The 20,000-nt window shown below is 48.6% G+C and overlaps 1 protein-coding gene across 1 annotated transcript in view; it reads left to right on the top strand.

Annotated features, from left to right (window-relative positions):
• The first annotated feature begins 4,667 nt into the window (after positions 1–4,667).
• Positions 4,668–20,000, top strand: part of LOC125950866 (soluble guanylate cyclase 88E) — a 22,745-nt gene continuing 7,412 nt past the window's right edge. The window contains exon 1 of the mRNA XM_049679233.1: positions 4,668–4,696. The gene's annotated coding sequence lies outside the window, so the exon portion shown is untranslated. The remainder of the gene's footprint in view (positions 4,697–20,000) is intronic.

Here is a 20,000-nt window from a genome sequence, read left to right as displayed (position 1 = left end):
TCTTCTCTGAACCAGCTGGCAAACCCTTGGCATACCCACGGTACGGTTCATGCGGTCGAAACCGAGACTCGATCAGGCATGGTCGATGGCCCTTCCCATCTTCACCCTTCCCCGTGCATCGGCATAGGCCGCCAATCGGCGCACGACAGTTTGTTGTGTTGATTATTAGCTTCGTCAACAACATCGGCAACATACGGCATTTTAGCGGTGGCTGGACGACAACGAGGGCTTCTTTCTCGGGGTAGCGGTGGTCGGAGGGCACGGGGGAGGGGGGAGGGTTCGCGTAGGCGTGAGCACATACCAGAGCAATCGGCCGGCAAACGGGCCTCCTGCAGCATAAGGCACCACTTCAGCACCACGACCACGATACGATTGGAACGAATTAGTATCGGTATCGGTCGAGCACGTATCGCGTAGTGCAAGAGCTCCCCAACGCCATGGAGTGAAGAAGATGACAGTGAAAGTTGCTTAAGTGGATCAACTGTGCTGTGCGTGATATAGTAGCTATAGGGCGCGATGTTAAAATTATATACGTCTTTTTCAAATGTTTCGTGGCGCAAATCAAGAAAATGGCAAACACGCGCACCACGTGCGAAGCCCGGCAAGTGGGGCCGGCCGCGGTCTGACCGTGAAACAATCAAGAGAAAAAACCACCAAAAACTGAGTCAGGTCAGATCGATGGGAGAAAGTAAAAAAAAATGGTTTCGTCAAGTTCATTCTTTCGCTATTTTTAACTCATCAACACAACCACGTGAAGGTCGTTCCGGTTCTGGCGCCGGACCGCTTGGTGGGGGTGGGGGTTATGCTGTATGCGAGATGTCCGGTTGTACGATCGACAGATCAGCATCTCAGTATTATACCAACGGACGAGCATAATTTGTTAAAAGCAGTCTGCTTGTTAAAAAAGTTAGTGTAACTTTACTAAACTAACTATCACTTCCGTACCCTGTTGTCTCTTCATACAATTTCATTATCAGACGGTCTTCCCGGATGGGTAGGAAGGTGGACAGACGGTCCCTCACTCTCTCTCTCTCTCTCTCTCTCTCTGAAGTGAAGTGTTGTCGAGCATAATTCTATCACCGGTTAAGCCCCTGAAAGTATCAACAGAAAAAGTTCCGCTAAACAGTTGATCCGCGCGAGAAACCGAGCACCGAGCTGAACCGGCCGAAGAGGCGTGCGCGCTTTGTTGGTGATAAATTTAGAACCTCTCCGGCACACTCCCCCAATTTCCATCCCTTTTCAATTGGCGGGAAATGGAGCTGGGGACCCGATGATGATGATGGTGAGTTGCTTGGTGCGGTCGCTATACCATTGACATCACGTCACACTTCGGACGCGGATTCATTGGCCGAGCAACTGGTCTTCTGGCTGCCTCACTCTGGCCTGGGTGCTCTCGCGATTCTCGCCACTTCCCGACGACAACGACGACGACAACGACGACGACGACGACGCCGAGCGAGAGGATGGTGAGGGTGTTATCAACGCCGTAGTGGTGTGAAGGTAGATCATCGTTGCCATCTGGTGCGCCGTTGAGAGGACGGCGCCATCGAGGAAGTGTCGTCGTCAGTTGCTGGTGGACGATCCAACGTGGCGGATCCTTCACGGTGTACTCTCGCACTTCGGTTGGCTGTCCTCTCAGCCGGGCGTTGCGCACATCGTGCTAACGTAACGCGAGGGTTTCGGTCGTTCGGATCGTCGCTATCGTCGTCGTTGTCGTCATCGTCATCGTCGTCGTCGTCGTCGTCGTCGATGTCGTCGAGTATCAGACCGCCAGTTCTGCACCGGACAGCGACCGTGGCGCCGCACCAGCAGTAGTAGTCAGTCCTCTGTCAGCCAGTGATAAGTGTGGACATCGCCGGGGAGCCGCGACCAGAAGAATACTTCGTCCCGAAGTCGTTTGATCGACGGAGGGTAGGTTTCGTGAGTCGCGCCGAGTGTGCCGTTGTGCTCTGCGATTGTTTATGTTGCGTTCCGTTCACACGAAACCGGGTCTGATGTGTTTGTGGCCACCACAAAACACGCCGGACGCACCCAACAATTTGTTGATGTTGTTGGGCGCGCTCCGGCGACGGACTTGAGCCCGTGGTTAGGCTAGGTTATGGTTCGCTCAGTGTCCGTCTTGCGTGCGTTCTTGCAATGATGATCCCGGACCGAAATGTTCTGGTGCTTTGGTGATTTGTGTCTTGTGTGTCCCCGGACGTGTGTTTCTGTGTGTTGTGAAGGGTCTGGACTGGGGCTGGAAAATGAAAGAAAAAGGAAGGATGCCCAGCGTGCGTGATGCCAATGGAAATCAATCTTCTCATGTCGTAAAGGAAGAGAGAAATGGTGCAGAAAAAGACAGGACTGGCGGACATCGTGATATCGTCGTGTTCGGTGATGGTCGTTGAGCTAATTTCAAATCCCACACACACACACGTCCCCGGTCCCCGGTCGGGGGTCTCTTCCTTAGGGTGTTAGATTTATGTCGCTTTAGGTAGTTGGCTGGGCCTGCGTTAGTCCGGTGGCCGGTGTGCAACTAGTTCGAAATTGAATTTCCCAAACAAGGACGCCCTGATGGAGTTAGCAGAGACAGGCTCTTATAGGCGCGGCTTGTGAGTTGACGTCACGATCATGGCCCACGGTGAGGCATGTTTTGATAAGGGTTAGAAAATGTTTTATCCGGGGGGATTTTGAAGATGTCAACGCTCGCCCATGCTCGCCCCGGGATGGATTCAATCGAACGCGTCCGATCCGATTGATTGAATGATCGCGAACGTGTCCGGGGAGCTTTGGGAGGGAGAGAGGCCAGCTCAGCTTGGAAGACGCGTCGCGGACGAAACTCACTCCGCTTGAGTAGCTTATTTGGCCATCAATCTTCGTTATGATTCATTACGATGGTTGAAGGAGATGAAGCCCCTGGTATGCGGTGGTTGGTCGTGCTCACGGCTTCTCGTGGCTAAATTTATCATTCAGTTAATTCCTGATTTCATGCCGTTTGTCGTCGGCTGTTCATTCAATCGGAAGGATATCCAACCGAAGTAGGAGTCCCTAGTCCCTGCGGTCACGTAACCTAGGTCGCAATTAAAATCCCCCGAGTGCCCTTTTCCGGGGTTCAATTAAACATTAGACCTCACCGAAGCGGCGTATGCTAACAAGCCAGATCCGTGGGCCTCTTTGCATGTGTGTCTTCGGTGTTGTGTGGGTTAGAGTAAAAAGTTTTTGATCGAATTGTGAACCGAAAGCCGCACCTTTTGAGGTGCCATAATTTCAAGGAATAATTAGTTTGCTTTCCGTAAGCCGTATTAGGGTAGGGTAATGAATGAGCGGCTCGAGCTTACCCGCTAACCGCCAACCACTTCAAAGGACGCCTACTTGGTGTATGACTTAATTCGAGAGCAGATGCACACGCTCGCGTACAATATTTTGCAGAGGAGGAATATAGGCTACTGTGTTCGCTTAGCGGCGCCATACCATGGTTCATCCTTTTTCTGGCCCTTAATCCCGCGAATTGAAGTACGCTCACCACTTCAATGCTTCATGTTAATTTTGTTTTCTTTCGCTACATCTTCCCACTTTTTTCTGGTTGTTGCTGTTGTATCGGATCATTTGATCCTGGCGAAATTGCAAATTCTCGTGCGAGCTTCGACCCAGCTGCTCGCGTTTAGGTTTTTAATTTCGCCAAAAATTCGCTCCGTCCGTCCGCTGGTAGACGGTGAGTGGCTGCTGCTGCTGCTACTGCTACTCCATTATAGCAAACATTCCAGAAGCTGTATCTTCGCTTCGCATAGAAAAAAATGTCGCAATTGTTTTTTTTTTCTTCCGTCCGCCTTTTCGTCGTCATCATCGGTCGATATGATCTTATCAAGCTCGGCCGCGGAACGCTTTTCCCGCTATTTGCTTGGAATCTCATTTTGGTGGCGAGTTCTGGCCTCTCGGCAGTGCGAGGACCTTGGTCACGTGCACTCTCTCTCTTTCTCTCTCTCTGTCTCACTTTTTCTTCGCCATTTCTTGATGACTCCCACGATCGCGGTGTTTGGTGACCGTAGTGGAATGTAGTTCGCAAACTAAAACAGACAAATGAATGTAACGAGAATCCTCGCTGCTGCCGGTACTGAGCGAGTTTTACGATAACAAGATCCCCAGAGGATGAGTCCTGCGGTAGGCTAGGGGATCGGTAGGTAGGTCCCGCACTTTACTGATGGCGCTTGAAGCACGCACAGATTTGCAAGGCTATTCCCATTGCTGCTCATCCCAAAACCGCACCACCACCGAGTACCGTGTTCGGAGTTAAGTGAAAGGGACTTGGAAAGGGATAAAGTGTCCGTACCAAGGGGAATAGAGGGATTTCAACGAACATTTCTATTTCTGTGACATCTATAGCGGTTGGGCTGCTGGTAGCTGGACGCTCCGGATTACTGGTAGGGAGTTGCATTCTCCGGTTTGCACGAGGACGGTTTGAACAATGTGAAGCACATCAAATCCCCGGACCATCAAGCAGAATTAGTGCAGTTCCGCCACCGCCACCGCCAAACAATCTCATAACTCTTGTGTGCTGAGTGAATTGCAAGGGGGTGGTTTTGGATGACAAGGAATAACTTTACACCTCGACCATCCATCCGTCACGCGAGCCTTGGCTACAGCTCGTCTCGGTCTCGACATCCAGACGATAGACTAACGCGCGGAGAGGTGAAGGGACGAGGAGAGTAATCTGAGACAGGTGAGTAAACTGATACCCAAACCAAGGAGCTGGATGGTCGAGCGCAGTAAATGTCACAGATTCACTTTTTGGAGTGGCAGGACACTACGGTGGCGCCTCCATCAGTCAGGACCCTAGGACGAGACACCATGTATGTCAACAACAACTGCATGGCGTCGAGGTCCGTTTGTGGGAGATTGAATTAAATCATCGAACGTGCAACTCTCGGCACTTCATCACCTGCGATCGATTGCAGTAGCACACTGGGACATTCCACAGGTCGTATCGATCAATCAAGGTTCTATTCAAGGAATTCGTAATGAGACGGTATCGATGACCCTGGAACACACTTTTATGCGTTATTCTGCTCCACGCTTCTGCTAAAGATGCCCAAAGCCCAACAAAACCTTATGATTTACGACGCCATCAATGAGTGGTACGTGCTCCGCCAACCTCGCGAATGTAAATGTCCGTAATGGTGGCTCTAGAGGCGAAAATTTGGAAGATTTTATGGCCACCAAAGCGCGGACCATCGAACGCGGAGCACGCTACCAAGCAGCGATGAGATCCGTGGGGAATCATAAACCGCGAAGAAATGGGAAAGAAACATCCGGACATTCTGCGTCCGCTCGCGCCTTCCAAAGTCGGTGCAAAATGTTGTGAGTGTTTGTTGTTGTTGTTGTTGTTCGTTTTGGATTGGATGGATGGATTGTGGCGGTTCCGCGAAACGCGACCAACAAGCATTTTTTGTGTGCTGCAAAACAGGACTGTACGTGAAAGCATTCGGGATGAGAATGTTGTTTTTTCGCTTGTGGGATATGTTTGTTCTTTTAAGCGGATCTGTTTCCTTCCAGGCTTCCTCCTACCCTCCGACCCATTTGGCACGAGGATTTTCGTAACAAACATGCTTGAGTATCTCGGAGAACGACCAAAGCCGTGGGGGATTCGGAGGGGTGTTCCAGCTTCCAACGACTTCTCCAGGATTAAAGCCAGTGTGTTCTAATCAAAGGGGACGAGCTAGAAAAAAAAAACCAGCGGAACACAATCTTCGAAATATCAATTTCACAACACTTTTCCCACAACACCACAACATCAATCCACAATTCTCGGCACCGGGAACACCTCGCTGTTTGCAAACCTTTCTTCTATTGTTGTTTGACAAAGTGGATTTCTTGAAGACAAACATTTGCACTCGTCTCACGTGCAGACACACTCGCATACACACACACAGCGCACGTAGCTGTGTTGGTGGCTTTGTGTGTAGCCGCATCGGTATACTTTCCATGGGCGACGGCCAGCAACGTCACATGTGCGTAGTATGTGTTTGTCTAGGGGGAGGAATAGGACTCTTCAAAAGTTAGCTTCCACCTTCTTGGGTCTTCCATTTTTGGGAAGGCCGTTTGGCTACCCTAGAATTAGTACTACCCTTTCGCATCTCGGTTTTTCCATGGAAGTTGGTGTGTTGCTGCAAAATGACTAATTTTAAATGAATATATTTGCTCTGCGTGGTCCGGTTTGTTTCACCGCCTGCTTATCGACCTATCTGCCTGATTTATTATGTTATTTGGCAATATTGAAACATAGGAAAAATCTGTTTTTTTTTTCAAAATAAACGTAAAGAACAGGAAAATATCCTGCCAAAGAGCCTACCTGTGCAGACTATTGTGCGCTAAAATGACGCCAACGTCGCACGCCGTTTGTCTTTTACCTTCATCAGATTCGATGCTGGTTTTTGGCATCTCGGATTACACGCACGGGCTGCTTTCACCCGAACCCTGTTCGAAAAGCTTCCTGATGCCTGCCCGGGACAAATGGTCCATTTCATCCGGTTTGCTTCTCACACTCTTCCCCTGGCGAAAATCTTGGAGCGTACAAGGTTCACGCTTCTCCTGCGACGAGCGTCAACGTAACGCCCGGTAGCTTCAATCAACCTGCAAGAAGCTCATCCTTTATCTCGCGTCTAAGATATGAGCCGGTAGGTTGGTGCGGACATGCGACGAAGCTAACTTATGCTTCCACGCACCAGAAGCTCGCCATTTGTTATAACGTGTTGCGAGACGGTACGACGCTTTTCGCTTTGCCACCGCAACCTTACCGGGATTAAAATATGATGCTGCAGGGTGTGTCTTCGGTTTCGGTCTGTGCGAGATGTGCGAGATCATCGAGACCGAAACCCCGAAGGCAGTCCAAAAAGGCTCCTCTTTTTTCGGTTAACCCGTGTGCCCGCCGCGGACGGCCTTCACTAATGTGGGTGGTCTGTGTGTCTGTAGGTGGGTGGTTATGATAATGACAATGATAAAAGGGACAACATTTTTCATTGAAAAAAAGGGTATATGCCAAAGCTACGGAAAAAAAGTAGCTTATCACCGTTCGCTTATAGCGCCTTCGTCACCGACAGCAGCATAAAAAACCGGGCGAACTGAGCTTTTGCTGATACGCCATGTTATTAGGTTCGATGTTTTCGGGATGGGGGGGGGGGGCATTAATTCCGCTACAACTTCAATTGAAATTAAATTCCTAAACACTCTCCCTGGAAACTTGGTACGCCGCAAAATGTCCGTCCGCTACACGCTCGTCCAGCTGCCGATTTGTGTGTGCGATAATGCATGTTTTGAATTATTTATGAGCCCACCCAACCCTCGCTTATCGGTACCATCGATGTCGATTGACGGTGGATTCGGATTCGAAATTGGAAGCGGCACGCGCGCGGCCCGCGAAATCGGGGAGGGAAACTAAGGGAAAAGAAAATCCCGGAAACGTAGTGGAAAATGGGTGTCCCCAGCATGCGAGTAACCGCGTAACGTTTTTGGTCTGACCAGCGTGCCTGCTGGGATCACTTTAATAGGCGCCAATTTACGAGCTTCTCCTCGTTTTGTATCGATATTCCCGGGAACAACATAGGAGCCCATGGAGTGCATGTCCCCCCTTAGTGGGCAACACTATCGCTACTCGTTTTCACGCTCGTGTCGCGAGGGCTGCGGATTGGTTTTTGAGGTTTTATTAAAAATCGATCAACCACAAGCAGCGACAACATACAACGCCTGGCGAACGACCAAACGACGATGGCAAACAGCAAACACCACGTGCGGTTGGTGGTGGGATGTGCGATACTAGAGTTCAAACATACTACCCGATCCGGTGACTAGAATGGCGCCCTTAGGAAAGGGCTAATTGTGAACATGTTACTTTTCACGAGCTGCGACACGTCCGGTAGCTAGCAAAACGGTCGAGATGCCTGGTGGTCTCGTGCCGGGTTAAGCGGGACACCTAATAAAGTGACGATAAGTTTAATTGAATTCGGATCGGAAAGTATACCAACGACGAAGCCACGAAACGGCGAAGAGAAATCATCACTTCCCGAGCGATTTTTTTTTATGCTGACTCGTTCGCATAAAACGTGTCGTTGAAAGGGAAGTTATTTATTGGCGTGAAGATCATGCTCCAGTTCTGGTAACTGACGAAACGGTAAACGGCAAGGAAATGGTTTACTTTATGGACTGCATCGACCGCACCTAGTGTACGCGAAGAGATAGTGTCACAAGTGAAGCCGCGTTTTTCGTGTGCTCACTTCAATGTCGGTTGCAATCCGCCGAGCGACACCAGCGCTGACTGACAGCACAGAGATGCTCCATGGTGTGTGGTGTTGGTGTTGGTGTTTGCCCTTTTTCCCGCCACTTAATCTACGCCACAACACCTTTCTCTCTAACGCGCCCGAGTGTACGCATAAAACATGACGCGAAACATGACTGCACCATTTCATCTCATGCTCATCCGCCATTCTCATCGGCCACACCGTGAAGAGCTGGGTGTCCCAGCGGGTCTTGCTGGGGCCTACTGAGCATCGCACGCACTCCGGCAGCGTTATTTCATGAGAAAATATTAACTTGCTCTACGGTTTTATGCCCCACGCTTCGTCCTCCTTCTGCGGATCTAGGACGAACGAACATGCCATAAAGGGGGGCCGTCCTTCCGCCTTCGTTGGTAAAAGGATTCGCCACCCAAAAAAAGGTTCTGCGAGGAAGCGGAGCAACGGAGATAATAAATCCTTGCCAAAGATCACAAATCCCATCCTCGCACCGACGGGAGCTGACGGGAGCTGACACGGTACCGATGGAGCAGCACCAGCTGAGCCATCAAAAAAGAAGAGAAAAAAGAAAGAAACAAACGAAGGGAGAAGCGGATCTAGGATTTTCCCCGTGACTAATCCTTCCGGCGTTTCATTTCCTGGAGACTGGATCGTTAAGGAGCTCTCTTCGGTTTGGTGGTGGCCTTTTCTCCATCCACCTCATTTCTAAAGTGGATAGCATTTAATCGAATAATAATCACACGCTGTGTGTGCGCCCGAAGTGTGTTAAGGCGAGTACCGGAATGGTGCGGGGTCGAACCGAAGTTGATTAATTGAATTAATCAAATTTATTTTATTTCCTGCAATCTTCCTTCTAGTACGCTATCCATTGCTGTATACTTTGTAAAAGGCGCCGGCGACGGAAGAAATTCGGTTAAAGTTGGTTGCTTTAAGGCAACTTTGCTCGCTCAGCATTTCTTTTCGATAATGCGGTTCGCAAGATGTTCCGGCGGGTGTGCTGAATCAGTTTGTGGTAACAAGCAATATGGAAAGGTTTGCGAAAATGTACTATTTACTTTTCGTTACCGTTATGCGTCGGCCTAATAAAGGCCACTGATTAGTATGCGTTGCACGGTTGCTAGGATGGAAGTATGCGTCTACTGGTCGGTTTTCTCTGACGTCGTATCCTGTTTTTGCGATCTCCCGTGTGGCATATTGTCGGGATGTACTTGATAGCATTTTTGCATGAAACGTGTCTACCAATCCATACGTGCTCTGTATTGATGGGTCGTCATTTTAAACATATTAAATTCGTTATCATATCTGGTTATACTACTACCTCAGATATCATTAGTGAGGAATTCTGTGGCACGTGCGGTCTCTGGACGGGATTCCGGGAAGCTTTGTTTATCCGCGACCGTCGTTCACTGCGCCCAAGAACAACAATAAAGCTCAATCAACTTTCTCGCCGTTACGGTCTGGTGACGGCTGCATTATTCATGCTTCCCTTCCAATTCCGGACGTTAATTAAGAGTTCAAAAGTCGATTCGATAAATTATAATCATCGTTGTAGTACCGTTGTACACCGGGATCCCATAAATCTGACGCGAATGGCAAAATACTTTCCTTCGTCCAAGATCAACAGGAAACATCTACCACGACATCACCATAAACACACGAGCATACACCGCACCGCTGACACAAACGAACGAGCAAAAGTTCTACTTTCCCGAGAGTTCAGATTGGGGTAGGTTTTTCCGTGTTTTTTTTTTTTGGACGCGTACATGGTCAAATTTATGCGACCCTCCGCTTTGGCGATTGTTTTATTTGTTGTTACAACTTCGGTGCTCGTCCGTTCGGCACCGGAAATTGTGTAACATGTTCAGCACTCTCCAGCAACAACTTTGCGGTTTCCTGGAGGATGAGGGTTCAGGGTTGATGTTTTGCGTGAGAAGTACGCACGGAATGTTACATACACCCTCCCTTCCCCTCCCCCGGAGTACGGAAGGGCCGGCCATGTTAAATGATGATGATGAGTTCCCGTTTTTTGCAACGGAGGGAGCTCCGTACCCCAGAATTGCTACACAGTACGCTCTCGGGGCTGTATGGCAGTAAATGTAGCGGGCAGATAAAAGATAGACCTGTAAGCTGCTTGAAAATGACTTTTCCGAATCTGAATCTGTCTCAATAATACGATGTCATTTATAATCCAAAGCTGCTTAATGCCGAGCCCAGAGGCTGGGCAGAGGTATGCAAGCTTCACTATGTACCGTGGAACGGTGTGTCGACCGGCAACGAACGATTTGATTCATGGCACGAGAAGGAATGCTTTTTGAATTTTCTTTTCCGCACTTTTCGGTATCTACTGTTCTGTTTCCACGCCCTGTTTATCATCATCTTGGAGTGGGGATACCATAAAGTACCACTCTACGGCGGCACTATATGCTTCTCTCGTGGGGAGGCAAACGGCCACAAAACACTTGTACTCGACTCGAGTGGAAAGCGGTGGAAGGGGGACCGAATCTTTCGATGTTGAAAGAAATGGTTCTTTGAAAGCAATGAAGCATGTAAATTTCGCAAATGTACACCAACGATAACAAGAGATTGGAACAATGTGCGGCCGCGCATTAGGTTTTGATGTGAATGCTTCATGAATTTCTTCGGGATGTTGAGCACGAACGATGTCTGGTTTGATGTGATTTCGAAGTGATTTAAAAGCAAAAGCAAATGGCGTCAAAAGACGCCACTTTCATCAACATCATCCTCTGTTCGATACCGCGATGATGCGGTGAGGGTTTTCAATTTCAATTGTAAGCACCAACGTACCACACCTTTAGCGACTTCCGATAACGCTTGCTTCCATCCAGCGGTGAAGAGAAAAGTAACTTGAAGCTCGTTTTATGGTTTAAGGTACGTAAAACGTTTAGTCGGTTTAGCACACGAACGCTTTATGAGCGTTTCAAAGTTAATTACGGGCTATTAAAAAAACGGCGCTCGATGGGTTTTTTCCCCTAAGTAAGTGCGGCTTCCGATGGGCGGGCCGGTCCGTTCGAAGGACTTCGTCTTAAGCAGGAATTCATGTTTCATTTTTTGTCAAATTAATGCGTTATAGCTTGCGGTGCTCAGGGGAAAAATGGATAAAAGGCTCTAAGATTAATAATTATCTAAAGTTGCTTCATTGCATTCTACGCGCGTTAAAAGCTTTTTTGTGTGGTCCCCTTTGGCCTTCCCCAGTCTCAGTATATTCGGTTGGAAAAATCCATCAAAAATGTGACTTGATAGCATAGAGTGAAAGCATGTAATCATAGCGATTTCGCTTCGCTGAACAATCGGATGTTGATAGAATATTTTTTCGATCGTACCAGGACCCTTCTAGGAGGGAATAAAATAATAAGGAACCTTTTCAGTGATGTGTAACGATCCTTTTTTTAATGATTTATAAGGATATGTGGTTTCCATCATATATTACAAATGTAGATAGCGTCAGGATGCATTCCAATGGAATATCTACTTTAAAGAGACAGAGAAACTCAAAGCAAACTAAGTAACCAACAGCAGCGAATCTAGCATCACACTCAGCAACCCTTTAAACGATGGCGCTAGATACCATACGAACCGGAAAGTTCAAACCGTTTATACCCCATATACGATATGAATTTCCATATGCATGATGAGTTATACGAAGTTACTCACCACATGATTGGCGCGCGGTGTGTATGATTTAGCTTTAATTACTTTCACAACGATCCAAGGTTAATGATCACCCCCTCCATCCCTTGAATCAAAGCACCGCCCTAGCACGTAGGTTGTCTGGTCGCAGTTGTTTTAATAATAATCCCCTGTTGATGTTACGCCACCGCCATTTGTCTGCACCGCAAACCAGTATACCAGTGTGACCGGCGCTGTGCTTCTTTATGCCATAAATTAAGCAAACGGAATCATCGACAAGCTGTTCGACAATGTTTACGGTCTACCGTCTATCGTCACTGGCGTCCGCACCTCTGGTGCTCTGGTTCCGTAAAGCTGGCTGAAATCTTACCTCGGCATCATGCATTAAACATCCGAGGTCGTAGCTAACACACACACACACATTCACTCACACGCTCAGGAGTGAACCAATTGCATCAGCAAGCGCTGCCAGGCGCCTCCATCGAGCCGTTGGTGAATTGGTCATCAAAAGGAGTGGAAAAGACAGAACGGAAAACCCAACACACCACCATCAGGTAACACTCAACTCAAACGATCTCACCCATGAACGGCTGCGGACGGCTTAACCTCATGGTGGCACAACTGATTGGCCCAGGTGATCGGTGGCGTTGCCGAAGACACTTTAACCTTAAAGAAGGACCTTCTTTTCTCGAGGACCATCGGTATCGACTACGGATGGCAGACACACACGCACACGCACACATCCACTTCTCAGACACTTCAGAAGCGCTTAAGAAGTGGTATACTTCAAACGTAACCATACGGTCCACCTCCAGGGACAAAGTTGAACCTTGGGCGTTACCAATCAGAACTTTGCCATTTCGTGGCTTGCCCGGGCGACCGTTGCCGCAGCATCAGTTATAATCCCTGCTTCTCGCGCTCGTGGAGGCAGAAGCACAAAAGCACGAAATCAACTCAAACTGCAATCGATAAAAAACAATCAGTAAAAATAATGAAAGAAGAAAGCTCCAACCAAAAAGCACATTAAGTGTGGTTGCGGTTCCCGAAATGGGTGGTCGATGCCGATGGTCTGTGTGCCGGGCCACATCCCGCCTTTGGACGCTGCGGCAAAAGCATTGTTCATTGGCAGTTTATGGTAGTCCCAGGATGCCCGAGCTTTAAGACTATCTTTCTTTACAGTTTTCTCGCTGCAGTCAAATTCGTTTACCCAAAGGAATCGCTGCTAGCGGCGGCGAGAGAAAAATGTTTGAAGAAGACACTTTTACGCTCAAGGATCTCGTTTTACATTCTTTATCGAATGGGAAAACACATGTATCGCTTTCGGCTTTCGGTTGACCAAAACATAGCGAACAAAAAGGTCGGGGACGGCGTGCAGGACGGACTGCTCCTCATCAGGAGGCGAATCGATGTAAGTTACTATCAGTTTATCACCACAAACTGGATCCATCATGCATCATCACATGATCATTCCAACGATGCTGATGATGATGATGATTCATGAGCGAACGGAAACCGGTCGCGCACGAAAAGGAAATCGTTCTTATCGTTGCTGTTGCCGAGGAAAGCCACAAAACACTACAACAAAAAGAAAACCTCCATCGATTCGTGGGGTCAACATCTACAATCCAAATCGTTAATGTTTATTGCTTCTCTGGGTCTGGAATTATCGAAACGCAAACTCCCCTCCAACCACCCCGTGTCCACACGAATTGAGTAATTTCTCTTTTCGTTTCACTTTTCGATTACCGATTTCCGGCCGCCCACCATCCATCCAGGGCTGGGCTACTCCCGTCGTTTCGTCTTGCATCGTTGCGGGGTCTTGAACGACATTGACGTGGTGTCATTGGGATGATTGTCTTCATCATTGCGAGTCGGTGTGCGCGCGTGCTAGACGCATGGTCCGCTCCGTGGACCGTAATCCGCCTGCCCGTTCGTCCTGGGGGTTCTCGGGTTGGTGCCGCTTACGTCGCCGTGTGTCTCGTGTGCGACCCGTGGGGCCCTCGGCAAGATTATGCTTCGTTTATTGTCTATTGACTATTTGCTCAGATGACAGCGGTCAACGAGGGAGAGGAAGAAGGAGAAAGAGAGAGAGAAGGACACTGTTCTGTCGTCCTATTTGGCTGTAGTGCACTGAAGTGTCCTTCAGGGGCCAACAGGGGCTGGCTCATTGTTCTTCTCATTCTCATCCTCGTCCTCGTCGCCAACGTTGATGGTGAACGGGGCTAGTGCGTGAAACATGCGACAAGTTCGTCACTCAAGTCGAAAGTGACACTTGCACGAAACAGTAAGTAATTTACGGTCTCCCGGCCAGGATGGCATGCCCGCAGTCCCGCAGTTCGTTCGTTCGTTTGTCGTCGGGGAAATGGTGTCCTGATGTCTGCCAAACGGTTGCGTCTTCCTTGTGGACGCTGAAGATGATTATGATGAGTTGATGGTGGGGTTGGTTCCCCGTTTCGAGTTTTATAAATTCGTTTTACTCCTTTTCCCCTGTCCTGCGCAAGCTGGTGTCAGTGCCAGAGGGAGTTTCGATATCTGGGGAGCCACGTGACGGGTGGTTTTCGTTGAATCGTAATTCCGTCACCGAAAAGCAACACAAATTGTTGCTGCCCGTAATCCATCGGATTTACACTGTCCCTGTGGCCAGGTGGGAAATATTGAAACGGGCAAACGGGTACGAGCAGCGGCCAATCGAGCAGCGAAATGAAGCGAAGCAATTTACTTGATTGTAAGACACCGGCGGGGATGTCCATTAACTGGATAGCCGCGGTGCTTTAGTGTGGCCGCCATTAGCTTACATTTCCAGTCGGTAAAGGAGATCCACCGGCTCACGCTCACGGCTAAATCGTGGACGCGGACGTAATTAAACGCCACTCGTAAATCGACGCCCCTTCGGAGTGTTGGCAGCAGTAGAGCCGCCGGTATTCCCTGTTACAATTAACTGGAAGTGTTTTTCGTCGAACCTGGGGCGAATTGAAAACTACTTCTTCCATTCCAGACAAACGATCGTCCGTTATTCCGATCCGGTGGAAGAAGCGTTTTTTTGGCCTTTCCTCCACGATTGATGCAATTTTCTGCTCCGATCCAAATGCTATCTGCTTATCCATCTCTCGGAGTACAGCGCAACGGGCGTACAGGAAAACAGCGGCACCAATCCGGCACCGGTGATATCGATGGACATCTCATTTGAATTTTAATGGAGAATGGGAGAATTACCATACAAAGTGGAGATTTTTATGGGTATTCTCTTTGATTGAACCGTGCCACTGTGTGTGTGTGTGTGGCGGCGAAACCGAATCGTAATGCTGGATACTGTAATGTCCTCAGACAACGTTGGCCAAGAAAAAAGTGGTTGGTCGATCGGCCACTGCGAGGACGTTCAAGTACATGATTGATAGCGTCCATCTCACCCGGGGCTAACCGTACATCGTCCATCAACAAATCCAACAAAAGGTTACGCGAACGAAGCAAGTTGTAATCATCAGCAAACCACCGTCCAGAGGAAGTAAAAACTGGAACACCTACAACTGGATAGAACTTTAACAGGCTATCGCTTGAATACTGTCCAGTTGACTGTCTATCTGGAGTATCAAGTCACTAACAGACTACGACGTCTGCAGCTATATCCATCCGTCACTGGCGTCGCTCGTGGCAACGGTGTGGCACGTTGGCACTCCGTTTATTATTATTATTATTATGATTGCTCGGTGCATTTATTTATTTATTTTAAGTTCACACTCCGCTCGTGGTACCCGGCACCTGGCCTGCGCTGGTCTGGCCTGGCCTGGCCTGGCCGGACGGAGAATCACGTGGCAACACGTACCATCTTCCGAAACCACGGGGAATATCGTCTGCCATCGTTCGTCTCACGTCACGTCTCGCCTCCATTTCGAAATCGATCATTTTGCTCGAGTGTCGCGCAGAGCCGCCAAGGAGGCCATCATCAGCATCGGTGTGGTGTTTGTTGCCACCTTCTTTAGACCCTCCCCATCCATAGCGGGCGATAATGTGGCGATCATATGAAGCGATATAAAAACGATTGCCCGTGCGTCCGGTCCCCGGGGGTTTGCAGGCCGGGAATGACGCCAACGAGTAACGCTTCCGATAGTCCACCACGGGGGAGGGGAGGTGAGAGGCGCTGAAGGTAAGCGGCCATTTGGCAAACCAAACTGGGACGCTCTTTATGGGCGAACGTCTGGTGCGGACTCCGGGGGGAATCTACAGCCGTAACGGCGAGGTCAACCGACTAAGCACCACTCCAACGCATCCCACCACCACCACCCCCCGTCCGTTCGAGTGCTGCATATAAGTGCTTACCTGAAACCATGGCCAGTAACCTGCCGGCCATCATCGGCGTTTTGTGTTTCGCCAACCGCTCGGTCGGTTGGTTTGAGGTATCAAACGCACCATGCCTTGGCTGGCGGTGCTACTGCTAAGGGGTGGTGAAAGGGAGATGTGAGGGGGGAAATGCCAGAACGAAATGAGAGATGAGTGCCGAGGTCAGCTGGCACAAAATTTAATTTTGTCCCGTGCGTCTTTTGATTGGGATTTGCTCTGCTGGCTGGCAGGCAAACCGGGGGGAGGAAAGGCAGGCAGGATGAATGGAAGGATCGTGTCAAAAAGGTTCACCCTGAAGTGCACAAAGACAGCTTGACCTTTCATAACCTCGGTCCTCCTTTTGCAGTCGGTGACCTATTAAATAAATCATCTTGCCAAGGCTTTCCGTTGTTCGCCATTTTTTCGTGATTTTTACGAGCTACGTACAACCGGAGAAACCATCGGGTAGGCGTACGGGATGTACGGGGGAGCCCGGACAGGAGCAAAACCTGGTATCGATCCGAAATCAAATCAACCATCAAGGCCATCATCGTTTTGCTGATTGATTTGTTCGCTGGCTCGGTGACTTTGCTTTGTTTTGCTTAAAGTTTTCTTGAGCGCAACAATCGTCTACAGTAGCATTATAGCTAGGGGGAAAACGCAAGTTTTGAAATCAACTGTAGCTCCAGGTGTAGATAAATATTTCATTACTGGTTGCTTCTCTCGCAATCAGCTGTGAACGACAAACTTTGACTTCGATACATTGTTATGAATTGTTTTTCCAGAGTATGTGGAATGCTCTAACAGTTGGGTTTTTTCATTGAGAATTTCGTTTACCTTTTTGAGCTTATGCTACATTTAATTGAAGAACTGTGATTTTTTCCAGGATGTACAATGTTTAGTTTGCTGTAAGTCTTAAAGAATTCAGACTATCATAGAGTTATTAGGCATTAGTAATGATGTATACATCATCTAAAGTTCATAAGCTTCCACTAACAATTAATACAATTAACTTCTGATTTGTAAGATGTTCGGATTCCTATTTACATTAGGAATATTTAGTTCATTTTAATTTACTTCGATTGTACTTAATATTCAATCTGTCTATGTTTTCTAACTAGAGTTCTTTAACACTTCAATGGCCACACGCACATAGTAGCTTAAATCGATGAAATACCACACTCGGTCGCTCGAGCAGCAGCTGCTTCCCTAACGTCTAATATAAATAGCCTGAATAATGAGCTCGTTTACTCTTATCGATAGCCAATCTGTTTCCATTGGGCAAATTAAATTTGCGGACCGGGAATGGGCCACACCAGCAGTAAGCAAACAGCAGCAAAAAAACGGGCAGTAAAACGCCCAGAAATCAGGAATCCTGCCAAAGCACTTCAACTGCGACGATCCTCTTCCAGATTCCCCGACATCTTTTGCCAACATCTTTCTGGTCATCACGGCAGGTCCAGCGTTGTACCACCGTTGATTAGTTTTATTTTTCAGCAACAGCTGCCCGTGCTCGATGAAATCGCATGTAATTCGATCAATTCTTACGGCTACGGATGGACGCTACGCCATTCCTAGTAGCCATTGGCCAAGGTTCACTCGTTGTCGGTGCCGATGTGGAAGATAAAAAATGGAGCAGAAAGCATATGAACGGGCACGCCTGGATCATGAACGAGAAGAAGAACATTCTTAGCCTCCACCGTTCTAGTGGATGAAGACATTTGGCCTCTCTAGCCCAGCATCTTACTGGGTACACGTTCATAAATCTTAATCCAAATCGAATTATGGGGCCACTCGGGTACGCTACTACACTACGCTCCTGCTTCCATCCAGGCACCGGCCTGCTTGGATCCTTCCTATGCTGTGAAGGTTTTTTGCTCTTAAGGAAACTAGAAGAACACTCTCCGGTCCGGTTCTAGTGCTCCTTGACAAGGTCATGGCATTCGTTTGAAATTTGTCTTAATTTTTTAACGGTTTGTTAACAGCTCATTAGCAGAGAGAGCAAAAAAAAACAAAAAGATCCATCAACCAACCTACAACCACCGTACGCAACCGAGACACATTTTCAAAACGACGCAATTACTAATTATTTCCCGTTTCCCATTTCCCGTTGCCATCATCCATCCCCTCCCGCTCGCCCCGCCCCCTTCAAACAGCGAACGCCAGCCCGGAAAGGATCGTGCACATAGCGACGTGCCTCGCTTGTGTTTTGCGTGATGCTTGCGGGCATTCTTCAACCACCAAGCTAGCCAGCCAGCCAGCCAGCCAGCCAAACCGGGGCGAGAGTGTCAATGGAAATTAATTAACGCTCGTGAGCGGACGATAAAATCACGAAAGCCACCGACCGGTGGCACGGTGAAGGAGGGTCGTAGTGGAGGCTCCCACCGGTGTACTTCGGTAAGAAGAAGGAGCATACCGGATAGCACAGCACCCTGGTATCGCAGCACCAGTGGCCAGTGGTTCCGTTGTGATCGGAATGATAAGATGTCGCTATGCCAACACTGGCCCCCAAGAATGTCCGTTGGCTACCGGTCCGAAATGGTGGTGGCGTTTTGAGAAAACTCATCCCCACCCCACACCCTCTTCTCCTCTTCCGTTGGCCACTCAAAGACCCCTGGTTGGGGTTTTCGTTCGTGTGGGAGATCGTTCAGTAAATTGAAAGTTTCCAGCGACGACGAGATTTTACTTCGCCCGAAATGGTTGGCCATCAAAATTAGCTTCGTTAAGGGGCTTATTTTGACCTCGATCTGAGTGGTAGGGAGGGAGAGTGGGGCGAGTAGTGGGAGGCCGGGAGGAGGGTTTCCATGGGGCGAGTTTCTAAGAAAATGATATCAGCATGCCTCTGGAAGCGCCGAGGATGCTCTTGGAAAGTGTCATCATTTGCTTGTCTTTCTGATAGATCACTTCGAGCAGAAAAGGCGGAAAAACAGTTTCCCCTCCCTCCCTCCCGGCCTTGTGTGGAGTGTGGTGGGGGCGGGGGAAGCCTCAAAAGAGGAATCGGATTCGAAGCTAAATTGTCCGTACCCTCCGGAAGGGATGCTGTTTATCTTGAGCCAAAAGTTTTCTTGGGTCGCTCTCCCGCGCCGCCCGTGATTTGGTGCGTGCCGTACTGATGCTGACCTAGTTCAAGCATAACTTTTGCCCACCGAAAACGGAGGTGTGGGAGTGCCTGTGAGTGTTTGTGTGTGCGTGTGCGTGTGTAAGTGTATGGCGTAGACAGCAGCAATGCATCTTAATGACAATAGGCGGAAAGTTTTTTGAACATTGCCAATGGAACGATTGAAAATGGCCAGATGATGATGGTGCTGAGGATGATAATGATGGTTGGTATTGTTAAAATGTCTCCATTTACAGGGATTAATAGGAAACGTGTATCTCCTAGCAACCCCAGACTTAACGAAAGGCAACGATGGTTGCTTCACAAAAGCGAGGCCTTCTCGGTATGTAAGGGTCACTGAAATAACTTCTTTCACTTGAGTCATCATCGTCATGACATCATCTAAAGTCCCTTTGGAAAGCTACCGTTTATCCCATCATTGAATGTCAAACAATGATTACAAAAGAGCGATTCATTCATTGACAGCGCTTTGGGCAGCTTTAATCCAATAATAATGTCTCGGAACGCATGATGCGAACGCCAATCGTCCCGAAAAGCGATCAGGCCACCAGTGATGGCCACCAGTGATGGCGAAGAAAAGAAACATTTCATCCACTAAGAAATCCGCTAAGCCCGGGCCTGGCACGGCAGCGGACAATAATCAAGATGTACACCAATCG

This window comes from Anopheles darlingi, chromosome 2 (genome assembly GCF_943734745.1).
Source record: "Anopheles darlingi chromosome 2, idAnoDarlMG_H_01, whole genome shotgun sequence".
NCBI lineage: Eukaryota > Metazoa > Arthropoda > Insecta > Diptera > Culicidae > Anopheles > Anopheles darlingi.
This window is presented reverse-complemented; position numbering and strand designations above follow the sequence as displayed.